The following is a 15027-nucleotide window of genomic DNA, read 5'->3' as shown; positions in this document are numbered from 1 at the left end:
ATGGTAGCCAGTAAAGGTATTCAAGAGAACCTGGAGCCAAGAAAGGGTCCCAGTCCCCCAAGACCAAGAGGGCCTGGGCCTCCAAGGGTAGGAAGGTACCCCAATGTCCTACTAAGTGTTACTTCTGTAAAGAAGTGGGTCATATTTCCCCTAAATGCCCCAAAAAGTCCTCTGCACCCACTGGTGCTCCAACACCCGGTTTAGTGAGTGTAGCGTTGGGGGAGGAATTGAGTCCTTGCAATGGGGAGGGTCAAGCAGTTATGACCCTGGTCTCCTTAGGAGATCGAGAGATTGTTCAGGAAATCCCTCTGCCTAAAACACTCAAAAGTACTGGCAGTCGGTGACCTTCAATGGACTGAGGGTGGAGGCTCTGAGGGACACCGGTGCCAGTTTGACATCTGTCCGGTGTCATTGGGTGTCTGAAGAGCAAGTAATTCCTGATGTGCTGCACCCGGTATTGTCAGCAGACAATTCAGTGCACCTCTGCAAGGTGGCGCTGGTTTCCTTTGAATGGGAAGGGGTCTCAGGTTCCTTGAAGGTTGTTGTAAGTCCGTCCATGTCTGTACACTGTCTGCTAGGGAATGACCTGGAGAGTTCCCCCTGGAAGGAGGTGAAGCGCCAAGCGCATTTGGAGATGTTGTGTCTACCTGAGTGGGTTTGTGTGAATACTCTGTCTATGGTAGCCAGTAAAGATATTCAACAGAACCTGGAGACTAAAACAGTTGCCCAGGTACCTGCCAGCAAGAGAAGAGGCAGGGGTGCAGGAAACTGGACCCCACAGTTCCCACGGTCCAGGAGGAAGAACCCTTTGAGGGGGACGCCCTGGAGCCTACCGGGGAACAAATGGATGAACTGGGGGACCTACCCGAGCTGACCGAATGGCAGCAGAAAGGGGGGCCCTCCATGGAGAAATTTTGTGAGGAACAGAAGAAGTGCCCTCCTCTTGTACGTTTGTGGCAGCAGGCAGCAAACCAGGCAGCAGGTGATCAGTCGGGATCCCACTTGATTTACTGGGAAAACGATCTCCTGTATAGTGAGCCAAAGGTGGCTGAGCCTGGGTCAGCCCGGGCGCTGGTGGTACCCCAGTACTTCAGAGCCTTCCTATTGAGGTCGGCTCATGATGTAACTTTGGCAGGACACTTGGAGCAGGACAAGACCTTTGAGAGGCTTGTCACCCACTTCTATTGGCCCCTGATGCGCAAGAGTTCTGATACTCATTAGATGACCTGTCAAACTTGTCAGGTGAGTGGTAAGAGTGGAAGGAAGTGAAAGGCTCCCCTCCAACCTTTCCCAGTGGTCAGCACACCCTTTAAGAGGGTGGGCATTTCCATTGTGGGGCCTCTGGATCTTTAGACGGCCATGGGCAACAGGTTCTTCCTGGTCTTGGTGGACCATGCCACCCAATACCCGGAAGACATCCCTCTCTGGACGGTGACAGCCGCCGTGGTGGGTCGTGCACTGACGGGGATTTTCTCCCATGAGGGGTTCCCCAGAGAGGTGGTGTCTGACAGTGGTACTAATTTCATATCGAGGTATATGATGTCTCTTTGGAAGGAGTGCGGTGTAACTTATAAGTTCACCACACCTTACAACCCCCAGGGTAATGGTCTGGTTGAGAGGTTCAACCTGACCGTGTTGGGTATGATTATGGGCAGTGCTTAATTTGTAAAAAAAGAAGTTCAGGTTCTGAAAAGTTTGCCAAGTAGGCCATTGATCACGTCTTCCTGTGGTGAGCCACACTTTCAACACTCTCACTGCCTCAGGCTCTATCTTCTAACTTTGATCTGTAGTCTGTACCATAAGTCTTTGCTCTAAGAGTCTGTCCTCTCACCTCTCTAATTTTTTTCTATCACCTTTGTCACACGCTGTATTTCTGACTTGCCCTCTATTCATTTTAGCCCTGCCCTTTTTTCTCTTCACTTTTATACATGCTCTGCACTCTCTCCCCTCGCTCTTGGCTCTTTACTATCACTCTCTAGCAGTAATTATCTGTGTCTCCATTTTATAATGTGTCTGCTTTTTTTCCTCTGTCCTGTCCTCCACATCCTTTCATACTATCTTCTATCTTCTTAATGCTCTCTTCTTCACATCCTTGCTGCTTTCTCTTTGTATCTGATTTGCTCTCCTCCTTTTCTTCTACTTTGCTCCTTTTTATCTCTCTCCTCTCTTGTTGTTTCTTCTCCTCTTTACTCTTGCTGTCTCCCCTCTCTAAAACTGCTGCTGCCTGTACCCCTGTTGTCAGCTATTTTTAACTCTGCGTTTTCCTGTTGTCATTCCTAAAGAAGCAGAAAATTACACATTTTACTTTCTTACCTACACTGAGTGCAAAAACAAAATGTACATCAAATGAAAATGCTTTTCCGCGTATATTAATCAGTGTGGTATGACTGGGTTTATTGCGGAACAGGCGGCTGCTTGAGCAAAGCAGGTCATGTCACTGCTAGTGCTGCCTGTAATTAGTAGGTCCAGGGATGGCGACGGCATCGCCATCCACTGCTCAGCTTGCTGTGATTCTGCCTGCTACAGCACAGGCATTGTCCCCAGCAGTAATGCTGCCAACGGTGGTAAGTATGGTTGTGGTGCCTACTGGACTCACTCACGCTCAGCAATTACCATGCTGGGGTGCAGCACACAGATTCTACTGGTGACGCCATGGCCCACAAAAGTTGTGTTGGGCCACAGCCGCATTGAGCAATTTGAGGATAACAGCAATGCAGGGCTGCCAGATATGCTACTCTGGCTACTCAACAAGTGGAAAGTCCACACTTACTTTCATTTATTCTTTCTCAAGAGCCCTCACTCCCAAGTTCCAAATGCGCTCTTGTAGCTTCCTTGCCTGAACTCCGTCATAAGCCAGCCCCCAGCTACTATTATTCAATAGGAGGTTTAGGCTCAGGCAGTAGCAGGGTGCAGCAGACTAGGGGAATAGAATGCAAGCCATAGTTGGTCGATGACTTTTTGGATTTGTGATCAGCGTGATAACATCATAACTGACGTGGTGATACAGAATCATACCTGCCTGGACAGGCGTATGCGGCCTCCCTATGAACATTTACCAGCCAGTTACCATGCAATGTATGTTATTCTATTTATTTTGAATTGAACAATTAATATTGAGACCACCACCTGCTAGTTCAGAAATTATAGCCCCGGCCCTGTGAAAGAACTGCAGGTGCTGAGCACCTGAAAGCACCTGCTCAAATTAAGCACTGATTATGGGTCTGGAGGAACCCATGAGGGGTAGGTGGGACGTCCTCTTGCCATGGCTGCTGTTTTCCTATAGGGAGGTGCCACAGAAGTCATTGGGGTTCAGTCCTTTTGAGCTCTTGTATGGGCACCCGCTAAGAGGACCCTTGAGTTTGGTGAAAGAGGACTGAGAGAAGGCTTCTAGTAAACCCCCCCAGGATGTAAACAACTACATGCTCGCCTTCAGGAACCAAACTAGGCATTTCAGGCAGTTCGCACAGGCTAACCTGGATACCAGCCAGGAGGATATGAAACAGTGGTACGACCAGAATGCCATTTTGGTCAAGTTTCAACCTGGGCAGAAAGTGTGGGTAATGGTGCCAGTGGAGCCATGTGTGCTCAAGGAATTCAGCGCTGCTTACCTGTACGACGTTGCAGTGTTCAGCTCCAATTGGGAGGAACATTTGCAAAACCTCTGTGAAGTATTGAAGGCCCTGTAGAGGGCAAGTGAGTGCTAGATAGAGCAGGCTACCGGTGTGTACTTGGGACACATGGTGGGAAGTGGCCAGGTGGCACACCTACAGGCAAAGATTGATACCATCCTGACTTTGGAACCACCCAAGACCCATACAGGAGTAAGGGCCTTTCTAGGACTCACTGGGTATTACAGACAGTACGTGAAAGGGTATGGCACCCTCGTTGCACCCTTGACAGACATGACATCCAAGAAACAGCCCAAGAAGTTGGTCTGGACTGATGCCTGCCAGACCGCCTTTGATGCCCTGAAGACTGCCATGTGCACCGCACCCGTGTTATGGGCGCCGAATTTCTCCAGAGAGTTTATTGTGTAGACAGATGCTTCAGAGCATGGGGTGGGAGCAGTACACTCACAATTAAACAATGAGGGCTTTAACCAACCTGAAGCTTTCACTAGCAGAAGGCTACTTCCCAGGGAACAAAGGTAGAGTGCAATTGAAAGGGAGGCTTTTGCTGTGGTCTGGGCACTGAAGAAGCTAAAGCCCTACTTGTTTGGGACCCAGTTCTTGGTAAAGACCGACCACCAGCCCCTCAAATGGTTGATGCAGATGAGGGGTGAGAACCCAAAGCTGTTGAGGTGGTCCATCTCCCTACAGGGGATGGACTTCACGGTGGAACACCGTCCAGGAACAAAACACGCCAATGCTGATGGTCTGTCCAGACTTTTCTGCCTTAGTGATGAGAACTCCCATGTGGGTGGGTAGTTCCCTCCACTTTTCAGCTGGAGTGGATGCGTGTTAGACCTGGCATATCTTGGCGTGATTACCCGAGACTTTTTGCCTCTACCTCTACTGCTGATCAGTGTCAAAGTGTTCCCTATGTAAATTGTAATGGTAATTGGTTGGCCATGATTGGTATGTTTGCCTTCCTAGTAAAGTCCCTAGAGATGTGCACTGTGTCTGCTAGAGCTAGTAATGCAAAGGCACGCAGAGAAGGGAACTCAGGCCTACAGTGTAGGGCCTGCGCGCAATTTGCTAAGTTAGCATGTTGTCCTGACAAGTTCAACCACTTGTAAGGCCTTAGTTTCCCTTTTCCATACACATAGGGCATCCCTGTGGTAGGTCCTGGGTAACCCCTGGGCAGGGTGAAGTGTAAGTAAAAGGCAGGACATTTACTCAGGTATGTGCTATGTCCAGACAGTGAAAAATACTCCATTTCGTTTGCACTGGGGAAAGGCCATCCTGCCCATAGGACAGAATGGGTGAGGCTGAGTATTGTGTTTTGGTAGCCTAGTTTCCTATAGGTTTATAATGGAGAGGTAAAGTTTAGTATGTATGAACTCACAGTGTCATAACACATCTTTCTATGAAAGTGGTTTTGACACTGTGTGCTTAGAAACCACTCTTTCAGAAAGTGGCTGAGTTTTTTGCTTTAAGCATTTCTCTGTGTCTCTGCAGAATGTCGATTGACTGTCTGGATCTGAGAGGTGAGAGAAGCTGGGGGAGGTCTTGACCCAAGGGAGGGGTTGAGATGGCACCAGGCTGACCTGCATCTGGAGAGTAGCCAAGGAGACGCCCGGGAGGTGAAGAGGCCTGGGTTGTTGCTATAAAACAATTGACCCGTCTCCTGCTGAGTGATTAAGGATCCAGACCCCCAGTATCAAAGGGAGAAAGGTGACACTGGGAGGGAGACAACCAGAACTGATTTAGGCAGGGGACAGGGACCCCTGAGCACAAAGAACTTCAAAGACATTTAGGGGTATAATTATGAGAGATGAGACCCCTGAATGTTGGAATGAAACAGAGATGTATTGTGACTGAAAAGGCTTGCACCCATTGTGTGGTTAAGAGGAACCTCATATAAGGAAGGAACAACTGAAGAGACTGCTGGGGAAAGACCAACGCCTTGCAGATAGGCCTGGCTGTTCGTGCCATACTGCTAAGCCGGTGAGCAGGGCTATCGCAAATGGTGTCCTTACTTGGCCTAACATTGAGTGCAGAGTTCCAACACCGTGGTATTCAGTCCCTGAACTATAAGCCCACTATTGCTGCATACGCGAATGATACTTTAATATACATCCGTTACCCGGAGCAAAACCTGGTTCCAATGCTGCAAGGCTCTTTACTATCACTCTCTAGCAGTAATTATCTGTGTCTCCATTTTATAATGTGTCTGCTTTTTTCCTCTGTCCTGTCCTCCACATCCTTTCATACTATCTTCTATCTTCTTAATGCTCTCTTCTTCACATCCTGGCTGCTTTCTCTTTGTATCTGATTTGCTCCACTCCTTTTCTTCTACTTTGCTCCTTTTTATCTCTCTCCTCTCTTGTTGTTTCTTCTCCTCTTTACTCTGGCTGTCTCTCCTCTCTAACACTGTTGCTGCCTGTACCCCTGTTGTCAGCTATTTTGAACTCTGCGTTTTCCTGTTGTCATTCCTAAAGAAGCAGAAAATTACACATTTTACTTTCTTACCTACACTGAGTGCAAAAACAAAATGCACATCAAATGAAAATGCTTTTCTGCATATATTAATCAGTGTGGTATGACTGGGTTTATTGCGGAACAGGCGGCTGCTTGAGCAAAGCAGGTCATGTCTTTGCTAGTGCTGCCTGTAATTAGTAGGTCCAGGGATGGCGACGGCATCGCCATCCACTGCTCAGCTTGCTGTGATCCTGCCTGCTACAGCACAGGCATTGTCCCCAGCAGTAATGCTGCCAACGGTGGTAAGTATGGTTCTGGTGCCTACTGGACTCACTCACGCTCAGCAATTACCATGCTGGGGTGCAGCACACAGATTCTACTGGTGACGCCATGGCACACAAAAGTTGTGTTGGGCCACAGCCGCATTGAGCAATTTGAGGATAACAGCAATGCAGGGCTGCCAGATATGCTACTCTGGCTACTCAACAAGTGGAAAATCCACACTTACTTTCATTTATTCTTTCTCAAGAGCCCTCACTCCCAAGTTCCAAATGCGCTCTTGTAGCTTCCTTGCCTGAACTACGTCATAAGCCAGCCCCCAGCTACTATTATTCAATGGGAGGTTTAGGCTCAGGCAGTGGCAGGGTGCAGCAGACTAGGGGAATAGAATGCAAGCCATAGTTGGTCGATGACTTTTTGGATTTGTGATCAGCGTGATGACATCATAACTAACGTGGTGATACAGAATCATGCCTGCCTGGACAGGTGTATGCCGGCCTCCCTATGAACATTTACCAGCCAGTCACCATGCAATGTATGTTATTCTTTTTATTTTGAATTGAACAATTAATATTGAGACCACCACCTAATAGTTCAGAAATTATAGCCCCGGCCCTGTGAAAGAACTGCAGGTGCTGAGCACCTGAAAGCACCTGCTCAAATTAAGCACTGATTATTCTTGCCATGCCTGCTGTTTTCCTATAAGGAGGTGCCACAGAAGTCATTGGGGTTCAGTCCTTTTGAGCTCTTGTATGGGCACCCGGTCAGAGGACCCTTGAGTTTGGTGAAAGAGGACTGAGAGAAGGCTCCTACTAAACCCCCCCAGGATGTAAACAACTACATGCTGGCCTTCAGGAACCAAACTAGACATTTCAGGCAGTTCGCACAGGCTAACCTGGATGCCAGCCAGGAGGATATGAAACAGTGGTACGACCAGAATGCCATTTTGGTCAAGTTTCAACCTGGGCAGAAAGTGTGGGTAATGGTGCCAGTGGAGCCATGTGTGCTCAAGGAATTCAGCACTGCTTACCTGTACGACATTGCAGTGTTCAGCTCCAGTTGGGAGGAACATTTGCAAAACCTCTGTGAAGTATTGAAGGCCTTGTAGAGGGCAAGTGAGTGCCAGATAGAGCAGGCTACGGGTGTGTACTTGGGACACATGGTGGGAAGTGGCCAGGTGGCACACCTACAGGCAAAGATTGATACCATCCTGACTTTGGAACCCCCCAAGACCCATACAGGAGTAATGGCCTTTCTAGGACTCACTGGGTATTACAGACAGTTCGTGAAAGGGTATGGCACCCTCGTTGCACCCTTGACAGACATGACATCCAAGAAACAGCCCAAGAAGTTGGTCTGGACTGATGCCTGCCAGACCGCCTTTGATGCCCTGAAGACTGCCATGTGCACCGCACCCGTGTTATGGACGCCAGATTTCTCCAGAGAGTTTATTGTGTAGACAGATGCTTCAGAGCATGGGGTGGGAGCAGTACACTCAAAATTAAACAACGAGGGCTTTGACCAACCTGAAGCTTTCACTAGCAGAAGGCTACTTCCCAGGGAACAAAGGTAGAGTGCAATTGAAAGGGAGGCTTTTGCTGTGGTCTGGGCACTGAAGAAGCTAAAGCCCTACTTGTTTTGGACCCACTTCTTGGTTCAGATCGACCACCAGCCCCTCAAATGGTTGATGCAGATGAGGGGTGAGAACCCAAAGCTGTTGAGGTGGTCCATCTCCCTACAGGGGAAGGACTTCACGGTGGAACACCGTCCAGGAACAAAACACGCCAATGCTGATGGTCTGTCCAGATTTTTCTGCCTTAGTGATGAGAACTCCCATGTGGGTGGGTAGTTCCCTCCACTTTTCAGCTGGAGTGGAAGCGTGTTAGACCTGGCATATCTTGGCGTGATTACCCGAGACTTTTTGCCTCTACACCTACTGCTGATCAGTGTCAAAGTGTTCCCTATGTAAATTGTAATGGTGATTGGTTGGCCATGATTGGTATGTTTGCCTTCCTAGTAAAGTCCCTAGAGTTGTGCACTGTGTCTGCTAGAGCTAGTAATGCAAAGGCACGCAGAGAAGGGAACTCAGGCCTACAGTGTAGGGCCTGCGCGCAATTTGCTAAGTTAGCATGTTGTCCTGACAAGTTCAACCACTTGTCAGGCCTTAGTTTCCCTTTTCCATACACATAGGGCATCCCTGTGGTAGGTCCTGGGTAACCCCTGGGCAGGGTGAAGTGTAAGTAAAAGGCAGGACATTTACTCAGGTGTGTGCTATGTCCAGACAGTGAAAAATACTCCATTTCGTTTGCACTGGTGAAAGGCCATCCTGCCCATAGGACAGAATGGGTGAGGCTGGGTATTGTGTTTTGGTAGCCTAGTTTCCTATAGGTGTATAATGGAGAGGTAAAGTTTAGTATGTATGAACTCACAGTGTCATAACACATCTTTCTATGAAAGTGGTTTTGACACTGTGTGCTTAGAAACCACTCTTTCAGAAAGTGGCTGAGTTTTTTGCTTTAAGCATTTCTCTGTGTCTCTGCAGAATGTCGATTGACTGTCTGGATCTGAGAGGTGAGAGAAGCTGGGGGAGGTCTTGACCCAAGGGAGGGGTTGAGATGGCACCAGGCTGACCTGCATCTGGAGAGTAGGCAAGGAGACGCCCCGGGAGGTGAAGAGGCCTGGGTTGTTGCTATAAAACAATTGACCCTTCTTCTGCTGAGTGATTAAGGATCCAGACCCCCAGTATCAAAGGGAGAAAGGTGACACTGGGAGGGAGACAACCAGAACTGATTTAGGCAGGGGTCAGGGACCCCTGAGCACAAAGAACTTCAAAGACATTTAGGGGTATAATTATGAGAGATGAGACCCCTGAATGTTGGAATGAAACAGAGATGTATTGCGACTGAAAAGGCTTGCACCCATTGTGTGGTTAAGAGGAACCTCATATAAGGAAGGAACAACTGAAGAGACTGCTGGGGAAAGACCAACGCCTTGGAGATAGGCCTGGCTGTTCATGCCATACTGCTAAGCCGGTGAGCAGGGCTATTGCAAATGGTGTCCTTACTTGGCCTAACGTTGAGTGCAGAGTTCCAACACCGTGGTATTCGGTCCCTGAACGATAAGCCCACTATTGCTGCATACGCGAATGATACTTTATTATACATCCGTAACCCGGAGCAAAACCTGGTTCCAATGCTGCAAGGGGTGGAGCGTTTTGTTCAACATTCAGGGCTATACGTCAATTGGCATAAGTCTATAATCTTTCAGTTAACCACCGTCACTACCCCAGTGCAGACCCCTTGGAATGGACTACAGACCTGGTAAGGTACTTGGGTATAAAAATACATACTGATTCAGAGGTTGTACTGTCTGAGAATTACGGATGTGCTGTACAAAGTTTATCAGAGGTCATTGATAAATGGATCAAGCTGCCTCTGTCACTGGTAGGTCATGTTGCCCTAGCAAAAATGGTGGTGCTTTGGCCGTTTCAATTTTTCTTCGCAAAATGACCCATTAATTTGCCCCAGTCCTTTTTCTGCAGTTTGCGTACACTGCGGACACCCCTAGTTTGGGCTGGTAGGCAGCCTTGTGTGAAGTGGGACACCCTAATAAAGCCATACTTGGAAGGCGGGTTAAACGCCCCTGGTATGGAAAGATATTATAGAGCTGCGCAGATGCTGCATGCACATGGCTGGATACATGGCCCTAATAATTTGCTGCATCACCGCATAGAGTATAATATGGTCTCCCCGTCCCACTGCCAAAGCTGTTGACAAGTGCCTCTCGGAATACACCAGGCATGATAGACACAGTGATTTGCACTGGATTTCAGTTATATAAGATAGCTAGCCTGCAACAGCTAAGTTTAATATACCCTCCCAAGTTGCCTGTGCAATGGTGTGATTGGTTTCCACTCATTGATGACAGCGCAGCGATGCAAACCCTTGCTAAGCTGGGCATAACGCACATGGGAGACATGTTTCAAGAAGGGATTTTTAAAACATGGGATCAGGTAGCCCCACAGGTGGAGGGGGTAACTGCACTGGATGCTTTTCAGTATTACTGGGTCCCTAGGGCACTGCACGTGTTGTTGGGTCCAGCTATGCAAGAACCACAAGAAATAAAACCACTGACATACTTGCTGCAAGCTAAATCTCCACAACGTGGTATTACAATACTTTATACACTTTTCAAAGAGCAGGATACGCAGGTTAAATTGAAATTCTAACCGGAATTGGAGAAAGAACTTGAGATAGAAATGACAATGGCACAGTGGTCTTGGTGCTTCCGTAAAATCAAATCGATCTCACAGAATGGTCGGCACAGACTCCTTCATTTTAAAAACCGCCATAGAACCTATTATATGCCAGTGCGGCTATTCAGATATGGGCTGAGGGAGGATGATGGATGCGTGAGATGTGCTGAAACAGATGCTCACTTTACACACTTAGCTTGGGAGTGTCCAGGAATATTTGCATTTTGGGGGGAGGTATCCAGTGTCCTGTCTAAAATGCTGGATCAGGTACTGCCATAATCCCCCCTGGTTGCTCTACTAGGGTTTGATAAAAATATACCAAAAGACAAGCATAGACTGGCAGCCATTGGGTTACTTCTGGCCAAGTGCAGGGTTGCAATGAGATGTATGCGGGGTCCTTTGCCTACTATAACGGAATGGCACACTGTTTAGCTCATTGTTCCACACAATCTGAAAACTGTAATGCTTTCATGCCTGATAAATGTAAACCTAAACATATTTGGGGACTATTTCGGCAATATCTACTGGAAAAGGCTGTAGAAGATGAAACTCAAGAAGAAAATGCTTGTACTGGTGTGGTTTGAGCAATGTGCCGTTGTGGGGCTCACATGCAATGTTGGTTGTCTATATTACACCGTAATATTTATGCATATGGGGGCATATTAGCAAGAACCTCGGTAAAATTATCGCAGTTTTAGCTGCAGGAAACTGCTGCTAAAACAGCGATAATGGGCTTGCTAATATGAGTTATAGATTTCCAATAGAAGCCCAGGTTAGTTGTCCTGTACATGTAACCAGGGCTTCTTTTGGAATTCTATAACGCATATCAGCAAGCCCATTATCACAGCAATAATTTTAATGAGGTTCTTGCTAACATACCTGTTAGTAATATATTGATGTTTCCAGGAAGCATAGTAATCCCTAGTGTCATTATGCTTTTGGATTGCAGACTATGGCCCAGATGTATCAACATTCCCTTTTGCAATTTCTAAATAGCGATTTTTAAGGAATCGATATTTAGAAATCGCATATGGTATGTATGTAGAAATTCGCTTTTTTTAGCGATTTCTTAAAATTCCTTAATTGCGATTAGCAAATTGCTAATCGCAATTAAGGAATAATTTCCCATTCATTTCTATGGGCCAGGAGGCCCATAGGAATGAATGTGAAATTATTCTTAATTTGCGATTCGCAGTTTCCTAATCGAAAATTGAGAATAATTTCAAGGGTGCAGGGGTGTCTCAAGAACACCCTGCTGCACCCCTGAAAATGACATGTGTGCGCATATGGCGCACATACATGCCCTAAGGGCATGTATGAGCGTCACATGGCACCTTTACAAATTGCATAAAGTGCATTTGTAAAAGAAATCGCAAATTACCACCAACTAGAAGTTGGTGGTAATTTGCGATTTCTTAGCCTAAATTCGCAATTCTTCAATGGTTGATACATTGCATTTAAGAAATCGCAATTTGCGATTTCTTAAATGCTTACGCAATATTAAGGAATCACAAAATTTGCGATTCCTTAATATTGCGAGGCTTTTTGCATGATACATACCAGTTCCCGTTTTTTTGTCGTAAACGCTGCTATTTTGCGATTCGTAGAGTTTGCGACAAAAAAAACACTTGATACATCTGCCCCTATGTGTAATAAATAACATGCTAATACTATTCTACTGTCGCACTGTTTACTGATCGTGCTATAGCAACTGCACAGTGTATATTACTGCTGTAATGTTTTTCTTGCTCTTTTCTTTTTGAAAAAAAATCATAAATAAAGTTTTTAAAAAATCATCCTTCTAGTCCTTGCATTATAGAAAAATTATTTAAATAAATGCTTAAACCTGTAAAAAAAAAACCACCATTATTGAACTTGAAATAAAGGTCGGTGCCATAACACTTTCAATCTTGGTTCACTTCCATTATTTTCAGTGGGTTCACTCTTCAGCTGCTCTGCATTGCTGTCTGATCACTGAATTACATACCTTAATTTTGATGGGCTTAAAAAAGTTGTACTGGTCTCCCCAAACTGTGGAGCTCTTGGTAACACAACTCAAAGCTAAACCAAGTTATTACTATTTCAGGAAACTGATTAGAAATACATCTTTAAGATGTTATTTGCCTGAATGAATTCTTCTAGGTATCACTGTCAAAGATTGTTAGTTGAAGATTTTCCTGCTGAAACCTGACATCTCTCTGCCTGGTCATCATTATAATTCTTTATTCGGTTTAAATTAAACCATAAAGGCCAACAATGCAATATCATCTGTAAAATACAAAATCAATATACATAAATCACATATATGTACCATAGTAAAGGAAATATGCTGGGCAGCATACACCAAGCAATACATCAAACAAATAATGCAATAGTTCACAACCAAGCTGTGACCATAATATTTCTAATTCTGTATGTCGCTGACTTTGAGGCTAAGTATATTCTATCATCTAACGGCCCCTTCACCTCCTGCATCCAGATTTGGAAACGCTATATTGACGACGTCCTAGTGATCTTGACCGGCAATGATGAACAACTGCTATCTTTTCTCACGTGGATCAATACCTTGGACCCAAATTTGAAATTCACACATACTACCAGCAAAAAGGAGGCCATTTTTCTGGATGTGACCATCAGTGTTACGGGGACTAGTTTATCAACCAAAACTTATTATAAACCCACTGCGAAAAACAATCTAGTGGAGTTTACTAGTTTCCACCCCCGCCCACTTAAAGAAAATCTCCCATATGGTCAGTATTTACGAATCAGACGTAACTGTACCAACCTACAGGACTTCAAGTCACAATCAGATGACCTAACAGAAAAACTAAAGTCAAGAGGTTACCCCGTAACAATTCTTAACAAAGGCTACAAAAGAGCGCACAATCAACCATGGGCAGCTCTTCTTGAGGATAAGACTGACAATCCCATTGCCATTCCGCTCACCTGTGTTACAACATACAGCACCCTTTCAAATACCATAAAAAAGTCCATTAACAAAAACTGGAAAATTATAACCAGCACCAAAAAAACTTGGGAAAAACCATTGTTTTCCTTCAGGAAGGGACGCAGCTTAAAAGATGCCTTGGTCCATACACGACCCCAAGTGACCCAAACAGCAACGAGATCTGTGACAGACATGTGGGGAATGCCAAAAGTAACGGGTCACTTCCCCTGTTCAAACTGCAGCATCTGCCACCTTGCAACACATACTAAGACCCTAACACTCGAACCTGGGAAAGTATGGACACAGAGAGATCATACCAACTGTAACTCTCAAAATGTGAGATACATTATTACTTGTACTTGCAGTCTACGCTACATAGGCATGACAAGCAGAAAGGTCAAGCAGAGGATCTGCAAGCACCGATCTAACATAAGATGCAAAAAAGCCACAACAAAAATTCCTTCATCACTGCATCTCAAAAGGCTTAAGAACAAGAGAAATGCATACTTCAGGAAAATAAAGCGCACAAAGTCGGACTTCTTTAGCCGCCAGTTGGACCAAGCAAAAAATGGCCAAAAAAGCTGTTCGAACTAATAAAGACTCAAACAAAGACACAACCCTTACAATCAAACAGCACAACAAGCGACACCCCACACTGTGAAGCCTTCTCTGCTTTCTTTAAGCTAAAGACTGACAACATAAGAAATGACCTCATCATGGATGTAAGCCGATTCCCCATCCACACCAGAATGTCTAACACTCAACCTAAAAACCATGCATCATGGCTGCACTTCGATACCTACTCGGAAGAAGCAATACAAAAACTGCTCTGCACCTTGAAGCCCTCTAATCACCTCATAGACCCCCTACCTGCTAATGCTGTAAAAGACTTCATCCCCTTGCTCCTCCCTCTTTGGACCAAAATCATCAACAGCTCCCTTCAACAAGGTCTCATTCCAGACTCCCTCAAGGTGGGGCAAGTCACGCCTATACTCAAGAAACCTACAGCTGATCCATCTGACCTAAACAATTACCGTCCCATCACCAATATCCCCACCCTGGCCAAACTGCTGGAGAAATGTATCCAACTCCAACTAACAAAACACATAGGCCAATTTGACCTCCTCAACCCTCATCAATCAGGCTTCCGAGCGAAACATAGCACGGAAACAGCTATGACACACATAATTGATGACGCCCTCCAAATCCTTGATCGCAATGAGTCTTGCTTCCTCATCCTTCTTGACCTCTCTTCAGCATTTGACACGGTCAAACATGAGAACTTGCTGGAGCTGCTAAGCACTAGAATGGGTCTATCGGGAACTGTTCTCAAATGGTTTTCGTCCTTCCTTCATAACCGGTCTCAGAAGTTCAAGATCGACAATGTGCTATCTACACCTGTGCCTGCAGATCTAGGTGTTCCACAAGGATCCTCCCTCTCCCCCACACTGTTCAACCTCGTC

This window comes from Lissotriton helveticus, chromosome 4_1, assembly GCF_964261635.1.
Source record: "Lissotriton helveticus chromosome 4_1, aLisHel1.1, whole genome shotgun sequence".
Classification (NCBI taxonomy): domain Eukaryota; kingdom Metazoa; phylum Chordata; class Amphibia; order Caudata; family Salamandridae; genus Lissotriton; species Lissotriton helveticus.
This window is presented reverse-complemented; position numbering follows the sequence as displayed.